The 14,092-nt window shown below is 36.4% G+C and overlaps 1 pseudogene; it reads right to left on the minus strand.

The window, feature by feature from the left end:
* Positions 1–11,358: 11,358 nt before the first annotated feature.
* LOC127232380 (trafficking protein particle complex subunit 1-like) lies at positions 11,359–11,788 on the minus strand (annotated as a pseudogene).
* Positions 11,789–14,092: the final 2,304 nt, after the last annotated feature.

Genomic DNA, 14,092 nt, shown 5'->3' on the forward strand with positions numbered 1-14,092 from the left:
ATAGATGAACACATGTCTTGGTTGCATGGATGTGGATCATTTGGGGATACCACTAAGAGGGGGATTGCCGGATGCTGTCATAGACTGATTCGTATTTTCCTGAGGAACTTCCATATTGATTTCCAAAATGGCAGTACAAGTTGGCACTCCCACCAGCAGTGGAGGAGTGTTCCTCTTTCTCCATATCCTCTCCAGTATATTCTGGCAGGAGTAAGATGGTATCTCAAAGTTGTTTTGTTTTGCATTTCCCTGATAGCTAAGGATGTTGAACACTTTAATTGTCTTTCCGCCATTTTAATATCTCTATTGAGGGTTCTCTATTCAGTTCTGTATCCCATTTTATAATAGGGTTATTTGGTGTTTTGGTGACTAGTTTCTTGATTTCTTTGTATATATTTTGGATATCAGCTTTCTGTCAGACATAGTAATTGGTGAAAATCTTTTTCCAGTCTTTGGGCTGCAGTTTGGTCTTGTCAACTGTGTCCTTTGCCTTACAGAAGCTTCTAAGATTAAGGAGGTCCCATTTATTAATTGTCAATCTCAGTGTGTGTGCTACTGAAGTTATGTTCAGGAAGAAGTCTCCTGTACCAATTTGTTCAAGGGTACCTCCCACTTTCTCTGCTACGAGGTTCAGTATGGCTGGATTCATGGAGGTTTTTGATGTTTTGTTTGACTTGAGTTTTGTGTGTTGTCATAGATATGGGTCTATCTGCAGTCTTCTACACACCATCATCCAATTGTGCTAGCACCGCTTGTTGAAGATGCTTTCCTTGCCCCATTGAATTCTTTTAGCTGTTTTGTTGAAAATCAGGTGTTCATAGGTGTGTGGGTTTATATCAGGAATTTTGATTTGATTCCATTGGTCTAGCTGTCTATTTTTGTGCCAATAACAGACTATTTTCAGGACTGTAGCTGTGTAGGAGAACTTAAAATCAGGGATGGTGATGCCTCCTGAATTTCTTTACTGTACAGGGTTATTTTTCCATATAAAGTTGATTATTATCCTTTCAAGGTCAGTGAAGAATTGTGGTGGGGTTTTAATGGGGATTGCATTGAATCTATAGATTGCTTTTGGCAAGATTGCCATTTTTACTATGTTTATCCTACATATCCAAGAGCATGGGGGATCTTTCCATTTTCTGGTATCTTCTTTAATTTCTTTCTTTAAAGGCACAAAGTCCTTATTATATAGGTCTTTCACTTGTTTGTTAAGCATTACTCCAAGATACTTTATGTTGTTTGTGGCTATTATAAAGGGTGATGTTTCTCTGATTTCTTTCTCAGCGTCTTTGTCATCTAAATAAAGTAGGGGTACTGATTTTTTTTTTTTTAGTTTATCTTGTATCATGTTAGTTTGCTGAAGGTATTTATCAGCTGTAGGAGTTCTCTGGTAGAGTTTATTGTGTCGCTTATGTAAACTATCATATCATCTGCAAATAGAGACAGTTTGACTCTTACCGTTCCAATTTGTATCCCCTTGATCTACTTTTGTTGTCTTATCGCTTTAGGTAGAACTTCAAGTACAATATTGAAGAGATATGGAGAGAGAGAGCAGCCCTATCTTCTTGTTTTTAGAAGAATTGCCTTAAGTTTCTCTCCATTCAATTTGATGTTGGCTTTTGGTTCACTGTATATTGCTCTTATATTATGTTTAGGTATGTTCCTGTTATCACTGAACTCTCCACGACATTTATCATTAAAGGGTGTTGAATTTTGTCGATCACTTTTTCAGCATCTAGGGAGATGATCATGTGGTTTTTCTTTTTTAGTTTGTGTATATAGTGGATCACGTTGATAGATTTTTGAATGTTAAATCCTCCTTGCAACACAGGGATAAAGCCTACTAGGTTATGGTGGATGATTTCTATGACATGTTCTTGGATTCAGTTTTCCAGTATTTTATTGAGTATTTTTGCCTCAATATTCATAAGGGTATATTGGTCTGTAGTTCTCTTTTTTAGTTGTGTCTTTGTGTGGCCTGGGTACCAAGGCGATTGTGGCCTCAAATAAGAGTTTGGTAATGAACGTTCGGTTTTTATTGGTTGGAAAAATTTGAGGAGTATTGGTATTAACTCTTCCTTGAATTTCTGGTAGAATTTTTTACTGATGCCTTCTGGCCCTGTGCTTTTTTTTTTTTTTTTTTTTTTTTTTTTTTGGTTGGAAGGGTTTGGTGACAGCTTCTATTTCATTAGGGGTTATAGGTCTATTTAAATTGTTTGTCTGTTCTTGATTTGATTTTGGTAAGTGACAGTTATCCAGAAATTTATCCATTTTCTTTGAATTTTCAAATTTTGTGGTTTTCAAAGTATGCTCTGAAAATTGTTTGGATTTCCTCTGTGTCTGTTGTTATATCCCCCTTTTCATTTCTGATTTTCTTAATTTGCATGTTCTCTCTCAGTTTTTTGATTAGTTTGGATAAAGGTTTGGTTATCTTGTTGATTTTCTCAAAAAACCAAGTCTTTGTTGCATTGATTTTTTTGTATTGTTTTCCTGGTTTCTGCTTTATATATTTCAGCCCTCAAATTGATTATTTCCTGGCATCTACTCCTCCAGGGTGAGTTTGCTTCTTTTTGTTCTAAGGCTTTTAGTTGTGCTGTTAATTCTCTAATGTGACGATCCACTTTTTTCTTCATACGGGCACTTAGTTCAATGAACTTACCTCATATCACTGCTTTGAAGGTGTCCCATAAGTTCGGGTATGTTGTGTATTCATTCTTGTTGAATTTTATGAAGTCCGTAATTTATTTATTTCTTCTTTGACCCTGGTATGGTGCAAGTGCACATTGTTTAGTTTCTGTGAGTTTGTAGGGTTTCTGCAATATGTACTGTTGTTGAATTCCAACTTTAAAGCATGATAGTCTGATAAGATGCAGGGGACTATTCCAATTTCTTTGTATCTGCTGAGGTTTGTTATGTTGCCTAGTATGTCGTCGATTTTATAGAATGTTCCATTTGGAGCAGAGAAAATGTATACTCTTTTGTGTTTGTATAGAGTATTCTGTAGATGTCTGTGAAACCCAATTGAGATATGACTTCTGTTGGTTATTTTGTTTCTTTGTTAATTTTCTGACTGGTGGTCTTGTCTAGTGGTGAGAGTGGAATGTTGAAGTCTCCGTTTATAAGTGTGTGAGGTTTTATGTGAGCTTTGAATTTTAGCAGCATTTCTTTTATGAATGTGTGTGCCTTTCTATTTGGAGCATAGATGTTCAGAATTGAGACTTTATTCTGGTGGATTTTTCCTGTGTTGAATATGAAATGACAATACTCTTTTGATTAATTTTGGTTTGAACTCTAACTTGTTAGATATTAGGATTGCTTGCTTCTTGGATCCATTTGATTAGGAGATCTTTTCTAATCCCTTTACCCTGAGATAATGTCTATCTTTGAAGCTTAGATGTGTTTCCTGTAAGCAGCAGAAGCATGGATTCTTTCTTCATATTCATTCTGTTAGCCTGTGTCTTTTTATAGGTGAGTTAAGACCATTAATTTGAGGGATAATAAGGAGCATTGATTGTTAATGCTTGTTTGTTTTAGATTTGGTCTTGGCATTGGTATTGTGTATATATTTGCTCTGCTTTACACTTGGGTTCTTGTGAAGTGGGATTATCTATTGCCTATGTATGTGTGTTTTCTCTGTCTATAGTGATTGAGAGTTTTGTTGGGTATAGTAACCTGGGACGACATCTGTGGTCTCTTTGTATTTATAGAACATCTATCCAGGACCTTCTGGCCATGAGGGTTTCCATGGTGAAGTCAGGTGTAATTTGATAGGTCTGCCTTTATATGTTACCTGGCCTTTTTCCTATGCTGCTGTAAATATTCTTTATTTATTCTGTATGTTAGGTGTTTTGATTATTATGTGTCGACAGGTCTTTTTTCTTTGGTCCAGTCTATTTGGTGTTCAGTATTCTGTTGGTTATGCTTGTGTCTGTAGTTCCTCACTATTTGCCAAGTCTTTCTATTTCCAGCATTCCTTCAGTGTGTGTGTTCTTTATTGTCTCTATTTCAGTTTTCAATCTTGAACCATTTCCTTCATCTGTTTAATTGTTTTTTCTTGGCTTTCCATACTTTCTTTAAGAGATTTCTTCATTTCTTCCAATTTTTTGTTTGTTTTGTCTTCCATTTTCTTAATGTATTTTCTCACATTGTCTTTGAAGGCCTCTATCATTTTTATGATGATATTTTTTAAGTGTTTCTCTTCTGCTTCATCTGGTTTGGTGTGTTCAGGTCTAGTTCATGTAGAGTCCCTAGATTCTGGTGGTATTATGCTTGTCTTTCTATTGTTAGGCTTTTTCTTGTATTGCCATCTTCCCATAGCTTCTTCTAGTAAGTGATGGTGGGGAGTCTCTCTCTCTCTCTTTCTCTCTCTTTCTCTCTCTCTCTCTCTCTCTCTCTCTCTCTCTCTCTCTCTCTCTATGGTACTCCCCTGGTGGGCTTAGTTGGGAAGAAGTTCAATATCTATAGCTCTTGTGGTCCATGCTCTCTAGGAGGTCTCTGCTCAGGCAGGGGCCATACAATGGGGGGTCAAAGATCAGGCTCTAGCAGAGTCCAGGCGAAGGGTTTCAAATATCCAGCAGGGTTGAGACTCAGGTTGTTCTGTGTTAATAGGAAGATCTAGCCAGGCCTGGTACTCTCCAGGAGCTGAGGCCTCTTTTGCAGTGGCCTAGCAATGGGGATCATTGATTCAGCCTTCAGGGAGTCAGGATGGCCCCAAGGGGATCAGGGAATCTCTAGGAGGGCTGAAACACCAGCAGTGGACCCGAGGTGTGTATCAGAGATCAGGCAGGCAGGGATTCAGTCCTCTGTGTTTAGGCAGGTATAGTGTGCCCAGAAAAACTCCACGAAGTTCCCTGAAGGTGGCAGGATTGTGGCTCCACCCTCATTCCCAGTGCTCAAACAGAGTGTGGGACACTGGGCAGGGTAGGGCACAGGGTAGGGGGAGGGCAGGCTCTTGTTGTGGGTGGGTGGGTGTGTATCAGAGCACCAGGAGTGCTCTTGCTACAGACAGGACACAGGGGAGCAAGATCTGGGGCCAATCCAGGGAGTTCCCAGGGAATGGTGTTGGGGGATTCAACCCTAATTGGTTCCAGACTCACCTCCAGCACAGGTCCAGTGATGGGGGTCAAAGATCCTGCAGGGTGGGACTCAGGATGTTGTTATGTGGATAGGGGAATCTAGCCAGGGCCTGGCACTCTCCCGCTGAGGCCTCTTTAGCCCTACAATATTTTTAAAGTCTTTCATTTGTAATTACTTTGTTACTTAAATAAAATTTAAATATAAAGCACTAGTAATGATTAAGAAATAATAAAGCAGAGAAGAGAAAGATGGACTTTCCAATTATTAGCACAATTTCCTAAGATGATAGAATGGCTCCTGTCATTCTTTGTGTTTAAAGAAATGAAAAAAAGTTGCATTTTAAATATCATATTAATCGTAATGACCCATATAGTGTGTGCTTAATAAAAGCCCTATCTTAACTTTGGGCACGGTGTACCGCATATTTCTATAATGATAAAAACTCATTAATTCCAGCTCAAAGCAAACTCAAACATCTTTTTCTCATACTATAGTTAGATTATTTATATAAGTTTCTAAACTTAAAATTTGTCAATGTACATATTTTTTAGTTATCATTTGGCTGAACTTAATTCACCTCTGTGGCTGAAAAATAGAAGTTTATTTTATTGAGTGGTCATGACATTAGGGATGGATAGTCACAGTGAGGAGACTGAAGAGGAGGAAAGAGGACTGGATTTGATCTAAATGCATTATATGGATACATAAATTCTCAAACATTAAAATCTAATAAAATAACTGAGTGAAAAATGTTTTAATCTTTAAAAATAGAGTGTTATTGCAAGAGGATTAGAGATGAGAGAATGAGGGGTAGATATTTTCCAGATATATTCATTGTCCACATGTATGAAATTTTAATGAATAAATTACAAATATTGCTAAAATTAGGTCAGGGTGTCACATATGAATTACATTTATATAAAACATATTATTCTGAAATGTATAAAAGATTTCTAACCATTACTCCTTTATTAGTATATACTTCATAATGTACAGATATGCCTAGGAAGAATTACTTGTCAATGTAGACAATTAATGAAATTCAACTTCTAATATAGTTTCAAGAAAATATTATATATCAAGAAACCCATTAATGAACGACCCAATCTGTATTGAAATAATAACCAATAGCACTAATACTTCTGCGAACCAAGTTACTCTATGAAGAAGGAACTGAAGAAGTATACAAGAACCCTGGCTTCTAGATGGCAGTCAGCTGAAGTACTTTCCCCTTACATTGCCCATAAAGAGATAAATAATCAGCTTATTTTGACTCTAAAACCATGCATACAACTGTCGGGCATGTAAAGATTGCTAAAATTATTGTACAGTCCCATGTTTTCAGGTTTTACTTAACATTTACAACAATAATGAAAACTGAGTGAAGAAAATAAATGTTGTTATGACAGGCTAGCGGGAAACACAATCGTAAAACATGGCACGCGAAATGTGGTTACTAAGAACTTTCACTTAAAAACTTGACAAAAGCACAAAGAGATTCTATAAAATTGACTTTAAAACATGGCTTCTTAATAACAGCATTTTTCTCGGTTGGACTCTGTTTTGCTAGAGACAAGCAGAGACATGTGCTGCTCCTTTAAGTGAAGTGTCTTGACTTAATATAAGCTGCAAAAAACTGCATAACTTTTAAGAAGCACTGCTAACAATTATATGGTGTGTATGAGCAGCTGGAGAGAGAAGCTGGGTATGATGGCACATGCCTTTAATCCAGCACTTGGGAGGCAGAGGCAAACAGATCTCTGTTATTTCAAAGCAAACCTGGTGTACAGAATGAATTCCAGGGCATCCAAAGTTACACAGAGAAACCCTGTCTCAAAAAATAAATAAAAATAAGTAAAAGAAAAAAATAGAGTAATAAAAATGCCATGTGAAGATAAAAAGCACACAAAGAGTCTGGATACTATGGTGTTGTCTTTAAATTGCTCAATTGCTAAGGAAGAAACAATTGCTACAATCCACTTGATTTTCAATGCTGTTATATTAATCCAATTTATATATTTTAAAAATGCTTTGACCTCAAAATTTAAGTTCAAGGGCACATTACTGGGAAAAAGGATTTCTAGTTTTGTTTCCACAGAAAATAAAAAGCTGTGGATTACTTGTAGAGTAACATGGTTTGATCAAGCCAGATTCCCCAGAAACAACATCCCAGGTGCTCCACCATTCAAAACAGCTGGGACAAGGCTGCCTTGCAGCCAACTACAACCAGGATCTCTGCATCTTCTTAGGATCCCCATGACAGTGCCCCCTACCAGCAGGAAGCAGTTTGAAAAGAATGATACCCAAATTCCCAAATATTGTCTATAAATGTTTGTTTTCATTTAAATGGGGTTGGTTATAAATGGTTAATGATCACAACCAATCTTTTTAAAGGTAAAAGGTGGATTAAGATATAGATATAAATACTTTGTTTGAAATGGATTTTATTTATTGATACAAATTTAAGGTCAATTTTGTGATGTGTATATTTCTTCTCTTGTTTAGGTATTGTGTTAATACCTAGTTAATATTCTAGTTACTCTTCATTTAGAAATGTAATGTACAATTTAGCACAGATTATAGATAGTTACCTATAATAGTCAAAATTTATAATTAGGTTAGTTAGGATTTCTAGATATACAGAGATGTATTTGAGATGAATAGGCATTCTTCAAACATTTCAAAGACCTACTACATATTATGGCATCTAAAATGGCTTAGTGTTCTTTTTGACAGTGAGACATAACTGCTCCTGGCAACACCACCTGTGAAATTTGCTTTCAATATGGCAAGACTATCCATTTGGGAAAGATACTGCTCTTGTCTGGACTGTTTAACTTTATACTGTATAAACTGGCTATGCAGGACCTACATGAAAATGACTGCTGATACAAGATGGACATTGCTACAGGATTTCTGGTTCATGGGAGAGTCTGCCAGATATTCTACAGGACACAGAGAAAAGTGACTGACAAACTGCCAATAGAGGTGGACAGTTTAAAGTTTCTTGCTTTGCTGAAGAGTCTTCCAGACATACTATGGCTTATAGGCTGAAGATGGAACATTACAGAAGAACTTCAGGTGACTGACCAGGCCAGTTGTCTCTGTCATTTCTAGAGTTTATATATTATCCTTCTGTGGTCTTTGATGGAGTTGAAGATAGATAGTTCTGGTTATAGTTTTCCTTATGATTAAAGATAAGTTACATATAGGACTTTAGATTCACAAAGATAGGATAGATGAGAGAATATTTCCTTTCAATCTTGCTATATGTTAATAGACTAAATATTGTTAACTGTGGTTCTTATTTGATAACTGTTTTGCTATATATTTTGCTATGTTAAGGTTATAACCTTTCTTTTTATTTTAGGCAGAGAAGAGGAGATGATGGGAGATGTCATTCTAGAAACATGTTTCTCTTATTGGTTAATGAATAAAGCACTGTTGGCCAATAGGGAAGCAAGATAGACAGGAGTAGGAGACAAGGAGTTTTTGGGGAGTGGGAAGAAGAGATTAAAAATGTTGGACCAAGAGTATAGAGATCCTGATCCTCTCTCCAGTAAGATAAGACCACATGGAAATACTGATATCGATAGAAATGTGTTAATATTTAAGACAGAGCTACCCAATAAGAAATGCTAGTAACAGGCTAACAGCTTTATATCTAATACAGCCAGCCTCCTTATATGTTGTTTGGGGCTGTAGTGGCTGTGAGAACAGGCCGGCGGGAAACTTACTCTTAACAAAATGTCTTCTCCCACAACCAAGGTCTGTGCTGCATCCTTCTTCTTGTGAATACCATATTGTTCATTTTTCCTGTTCATGAACTAATCTTTGAAAAAGAAAACTTTGAAGTAATTTCCCAGCAACAGCACAATTTAATCTAAATATTTAAATATTATGCCATTAAATAGGTCTATAATTGCTTATGTAATTTATTGTCAAATGAAAGGCAAAATGTTTAAGAGTTTACCAAACTGTTTTAAGTAACTACTGTTAGCATCACCCCTGATAGCTATGTTTCTTCTTAGTGGATTCCTGCAATCATATCAGTAGACAATGGTTACTCTCATTTCTTTTTTCAGCAACAGCATTTGTGCCTTCTTTAAAAGGCCATAAAAATAAATGATAGGGTGTAACTTCTTTATGTCTTTGCACACATCATCCTATCCTCACCTGTTTCTAATTTTGCTTGAGATGTTTTACATTGTAACAATAAGCCAAAGCTAGATTTTATGTTGCTTTCTTTGATGAATATTTGAGCTGATATGTGTTAGAGTTACACTGTCCAAACTGCCTTGAACATTCTTTTCTAGTGTCTTTTGTTGTCAAAAAATGTTTCCATTCTTGTGGCCCCAGATGTACAATTGGAAGATCCCAGGTGGTTAGTGTTCAGTTTCATGGAAGTCTAGCCCATTACTGTGGAGACTCCAGGGAACAAAACTAGGCCCATATGTAGGAGGAGTTATGAAGCTTGAACTAGTTGTATCATGGCAATAGGGCCATGATACAAACCTGGTACATGAGTTAGCTTGTTGTAGCCCATTCCCTATAGTGCAAAACTATCCAATACTCAGCCTTAATGCACGGGAGAGAAACCTGGCCCTGCTCTAATCTGTTATGCCAGACTGTGTTGACTTCTCATGGGATCCCTTACCTGTGAGAAGGAGTGAACTTGGGGTGGGCTGGGGGGCAGTAAGAGGGGTGATGGTGGGAGGGAGGGAGGGTGGGTGGGAGAACTGTTATTAGAATATAAACTGAAATATAATTAAAATAAAGGAAAAATAAGAGAGAAAGTGCCATGTCTATTTCTAAGTCCATGTTGAAGGTTCTTTTAAAATTCAGCACCCATATCACAAGTCAAGCTTGAGCTAATCTTTGACGCAGAATATCTTCCCAAGAGACCTGTGAAGATATCGGGCCTCCCCCCAAAAGGAAGTGCAGGCTTACTGTTAGTTTTAAAAGTCCAGGTTCCTTAAACTTCTTTCCTGTCTCATATGACAACTTCTTGTCTGTACAGCTGACAACTAATTCTGTCCATACCACAAAGAAACACCCTGAAAACAAAGATGCTTCAGCCGCTGATAATGCTGTTAGAATAGCAGCTCCTTTCTTTTATTAAACACAAGATTTATTTATTAATACTTTATTTTTAAGAGTATTTGCCAAATCATAAGCATGTGCACTGTGTATAACTGGTGTCTGCAGAGGCAGAAGAGGGAGTTATATCACCTAAAATAGGAGTTTCCAGATAGTTGTGAGCAACCATGTGGGTACTGCAAAGCAAACCTAGTGCTTTGACCTTTGAGACATTTTTCTAGAACCAAAAGTTCTTTTTCTATGTCCCAGAATATGCAGCACCTCACAAGCCATGAAATGATGCCAAACTTATATTATCTTTCAAGTGGGATAACATTGCAAAGTTTCCAAAGGTTTTGACAAGCCATAACCTTTTTCATCCCCTATATTAATGAGGCCAAGTTGTATCTCTCTGCAACTAGTTAGTATCTTAGAGTTCATCTAATGGATGATTAGGGTTAGATGATTGTGATTTTTGTTTGTACTTACACAATCAGTAACAATTCCCACTACATTAATGATTTCTGATTACATTAAAAGAACATTTTAAAGGAAAGTTCCCATTCACATATCATTTGTGGCTATAGTTTCCTTTTCAGAAACAAGTACAGAGAGACTAGATCCAAGACCTTTGTAATATACTGTCACTTTATTTCTTATCATTTGTGACTTGGTATTTATTTTCATAATGATCTATTCTTATTAATAGGGAGCATTGATTTTGAGTGCCTAAATTGCTGAGACATGTTGCCATTGCATGTCCAGCTTACTTTAAGAAAAGGATATCATCTGCCAGCAGTAAAATAAGAATGACCTAGTATCCTTTGTCATTGTGTGTGTATATTTTATTACATTGCATTGCATGTATATTTGATTTTATTCATCGTAGATATGTGGCAACAATTATTTCTAAAAGGTATCCTTATTTTTAATACTAATCAAATTAACTGTGACTTAGTTTTTTGTTTGTTTGTTTTTGGAGGTGACAAAAAGTTTATTCCGTGTTTCTCACAGAGTCAAGCAGGTGATAAAACTGTCAAGGACTCCTTTGGGTTTCATTCTTATGACCTGAAGGCAGTGGGTGGTGGTGGGCCTTCAGGGTGAAACTCTTGGGGGGAGACAGGGAGGTGGAAGGGCTTACAGTGCCACAAGTCAGAAGGGTCCAGGCAGTGACAGATTCTTCTGTGGGGTGAGGTAGATATTTCAGCCATCTCCGGCAGAGAAGAAAGGCAAAGATCTGACATTAAGAGTCTAGCCAGGAGCAGAAGAGCTCACTTTGCAAAGTCTGTCCTAGTGGGCACAGAGGATTCTTCATGACCCTTCATGACCCACATCGTTGATGTGGTGTAATATATCTCGTATATGACCCACACCCAAGTCAGTAGTCATGACAACCTTGATTCCAGTGGATGTAGTAATTGAGTTTGTACCAGCTAGTTTGGAAAGACAGAAAGCCATCCTTCATGTCTAGCAGGGACATCTTGCTGACAAACGAACAAATGGAGAAGAGCATCCCATACATCAGCTTGTACTCCTCTTCCTTAGGGATCTCCGCTTGCTTCTTGCGGTGCCACTCAGTGTAGTGTAGACAAATTCCATTCTGGTCAAATAGGTGCAGATTGTGGATAGTCATCTTTTTTGAACCCTTGTCTCGAATGGTGGAGAGCTGGAATCGGCATGAAGCTGAGTGGACAGAGGAGCTTCAGGGACTTCAAGAGGAGCACCAGGCAGCAGAACTCACCAGAAGCTCGCAGCAGGAGTTCGGAGACCTTGCATACATGGCATTAGAGCCTAGGCCATAGACGTCGGAGAGACCTACATCTTGAAAACCCATTTGTTGTTTTTTAATGTTATTGCATATGTTTAAACTGTATTCTACAACACTTTTACATAAATGCATATCCTAAAATATTTGCTGAAATCAATTAATATTAAAAATCAATCAAATAATTTCCTAAAATTACATTTTAAGCAAGTATGTGGTATATAATATCAATTATCATTCTTCATCTTTGCATCTGATCTCTAGACATATTCACCTAACATAATCACAACCCTGTATCATTTGACCTACATTTCTCTGTTCCCCCTTCATTTTGTAGTTGACAACTATAATTCTACTCTTTGCTTCTATTTTTCTTTTCTCTATGGCTTGCGGCATTTGCTTAAGAACACATGTCACACTTTATAATTTTAGCCTGGTATGGAACAATTAAAAATCAAGGGAAACTTGAAAGACAAGGTAAAATCTATCCTGAAATATAAACTTTCAATGTGCAGTCCATTTTTATTTTTCAGGAATTTTATCTTGTAATTATGTGTTATGTGATTGTATAACATTAACATTCTTTTACTCTTGCTTATTTAAATGGTTGGCGAACAGGAATCCTAAGTGTTGTCTCATTCCCCACAGTGTGACTTATGTCTTATTTTGAATACTTAACATAAATTACAGTAAAACTTAAAATATATTTTAAATATATTTATCTTTTGTATGCAATATCCAATAGATCATATAAACCAATGCTTACAGCAATAGTGGTTAAAATGAGAGCTAGTGAACATTATATGTTACATTTTAAATAGTACATTAACTTGATCTTACCACATATACAAAAATTATAAAGCTTATTCAAACTATCAGAGAAAGTCCTATTCTTATTTTAATGAAGGCTTCTTTAAAAACACTAGTAACAAGAATTTTTATTAGAAAAGGTTTTCATACACTATTCAGATTATGTTTTCCCCTCTGACAAGTCCTCCCAGATACTCTTTACCTTCCTACTCATCCATTCCACTCTATTTATTTCTCCATTTAAAAAAATAACAAACAATAAACCCTACACACCCAGCAAAACCACAAAAAATGGCAACCATATTATACAAGCAAAAGATCAATAAGACTGTGTGTGTGTGTCCTAGCAAAGCAAATTCAAACAAAAGTCAACAAAAGTCTACAAATACACTATGGAATTCCTTTTAATTTGCTCCTCTACTATTGCTGGGCATGGGAACCACACCGGAATGTGGAAAATATGAATAATGAGTCTTGATTGAAGAAAACTAAAAAGTCCTCCTTCACAAGTGGAAGCCAATTGGAGACAGATGTAAGAGATCATGTCTAATTTCCCTATCAAGACTGCAAACCCATCTGCTCAGAGTATACAACAGATAATGCATATCCAATGGTAACACAGATGATCTTAGTTAAACTAAATATGTTACCAAAACAAACTAGTGCTGGTAGGTAGGTCCTAAGAATGGGGGCTGGCGGGGGGCAGATAAACATGGATGGCAGCAGATTGTTACAAATGCATTAGATACATATATAAAATTGTAAAATAAATTAATTAATTAATAGAAAAGTAGGAGAATAATGATTTTAGGCAGTTATTTTATTATTTCCATTTCTGGTTATCTATTTGTAGTTTGCCAAGAAAACTAGCAAATTTTCTTGACAAGTTGAAAACAATTTTAATGGAAAAGTATATATGCCCAGCCTCTTTCCTCAAGGAAGCAGAGTCTTCCTTAAATCAGGGGCTGCTTAAGACATTAAACTCTGAAAATCAGATTGTCTAATTCCTCATGAGGACCATTGCTTCTGATAATTAAGCTGAACATAGAGACACTAACAAAACTAGAGATATATTTTCAGATGCAATGTTCCAAATTCCCTTAAATCCAAGCTTCTTTGAGAGGTTAAAATTTCCTGAACGAACATAAGTACTTATTGCATTTTCTGTAGCAAAGTCTAAAATACCTTTGAAGGAATAAAAATTAAATAATCTGTTTTAAATAAAATCCATTTTAGATGCTACTGTTTAGGTTTAAAAAAAATCGTTTGCTTTCTAGAGAAGTCAATCCTAAGCAGTCTAGTCAACGATCTTGTTCTATGTACATATAACATGTTGATATTTGTCAAAATCTGATGGTCAAG

The sequence above is a fragment of the Phodopus roborovskii genome, unplaced genomic scaffold, assembly GCF_943737965.1.
Source record: "Phodopus roborovskii unplaced genomic scaffold, PHOROB, whole genome shotgun sequence".
Classification (NCBI taxonomy): Eukaryota; Metazoa; Chordata; class Mammalia; order Rodentia; family Cricetidae; genus Phodopus; species Phodopus roborovskii.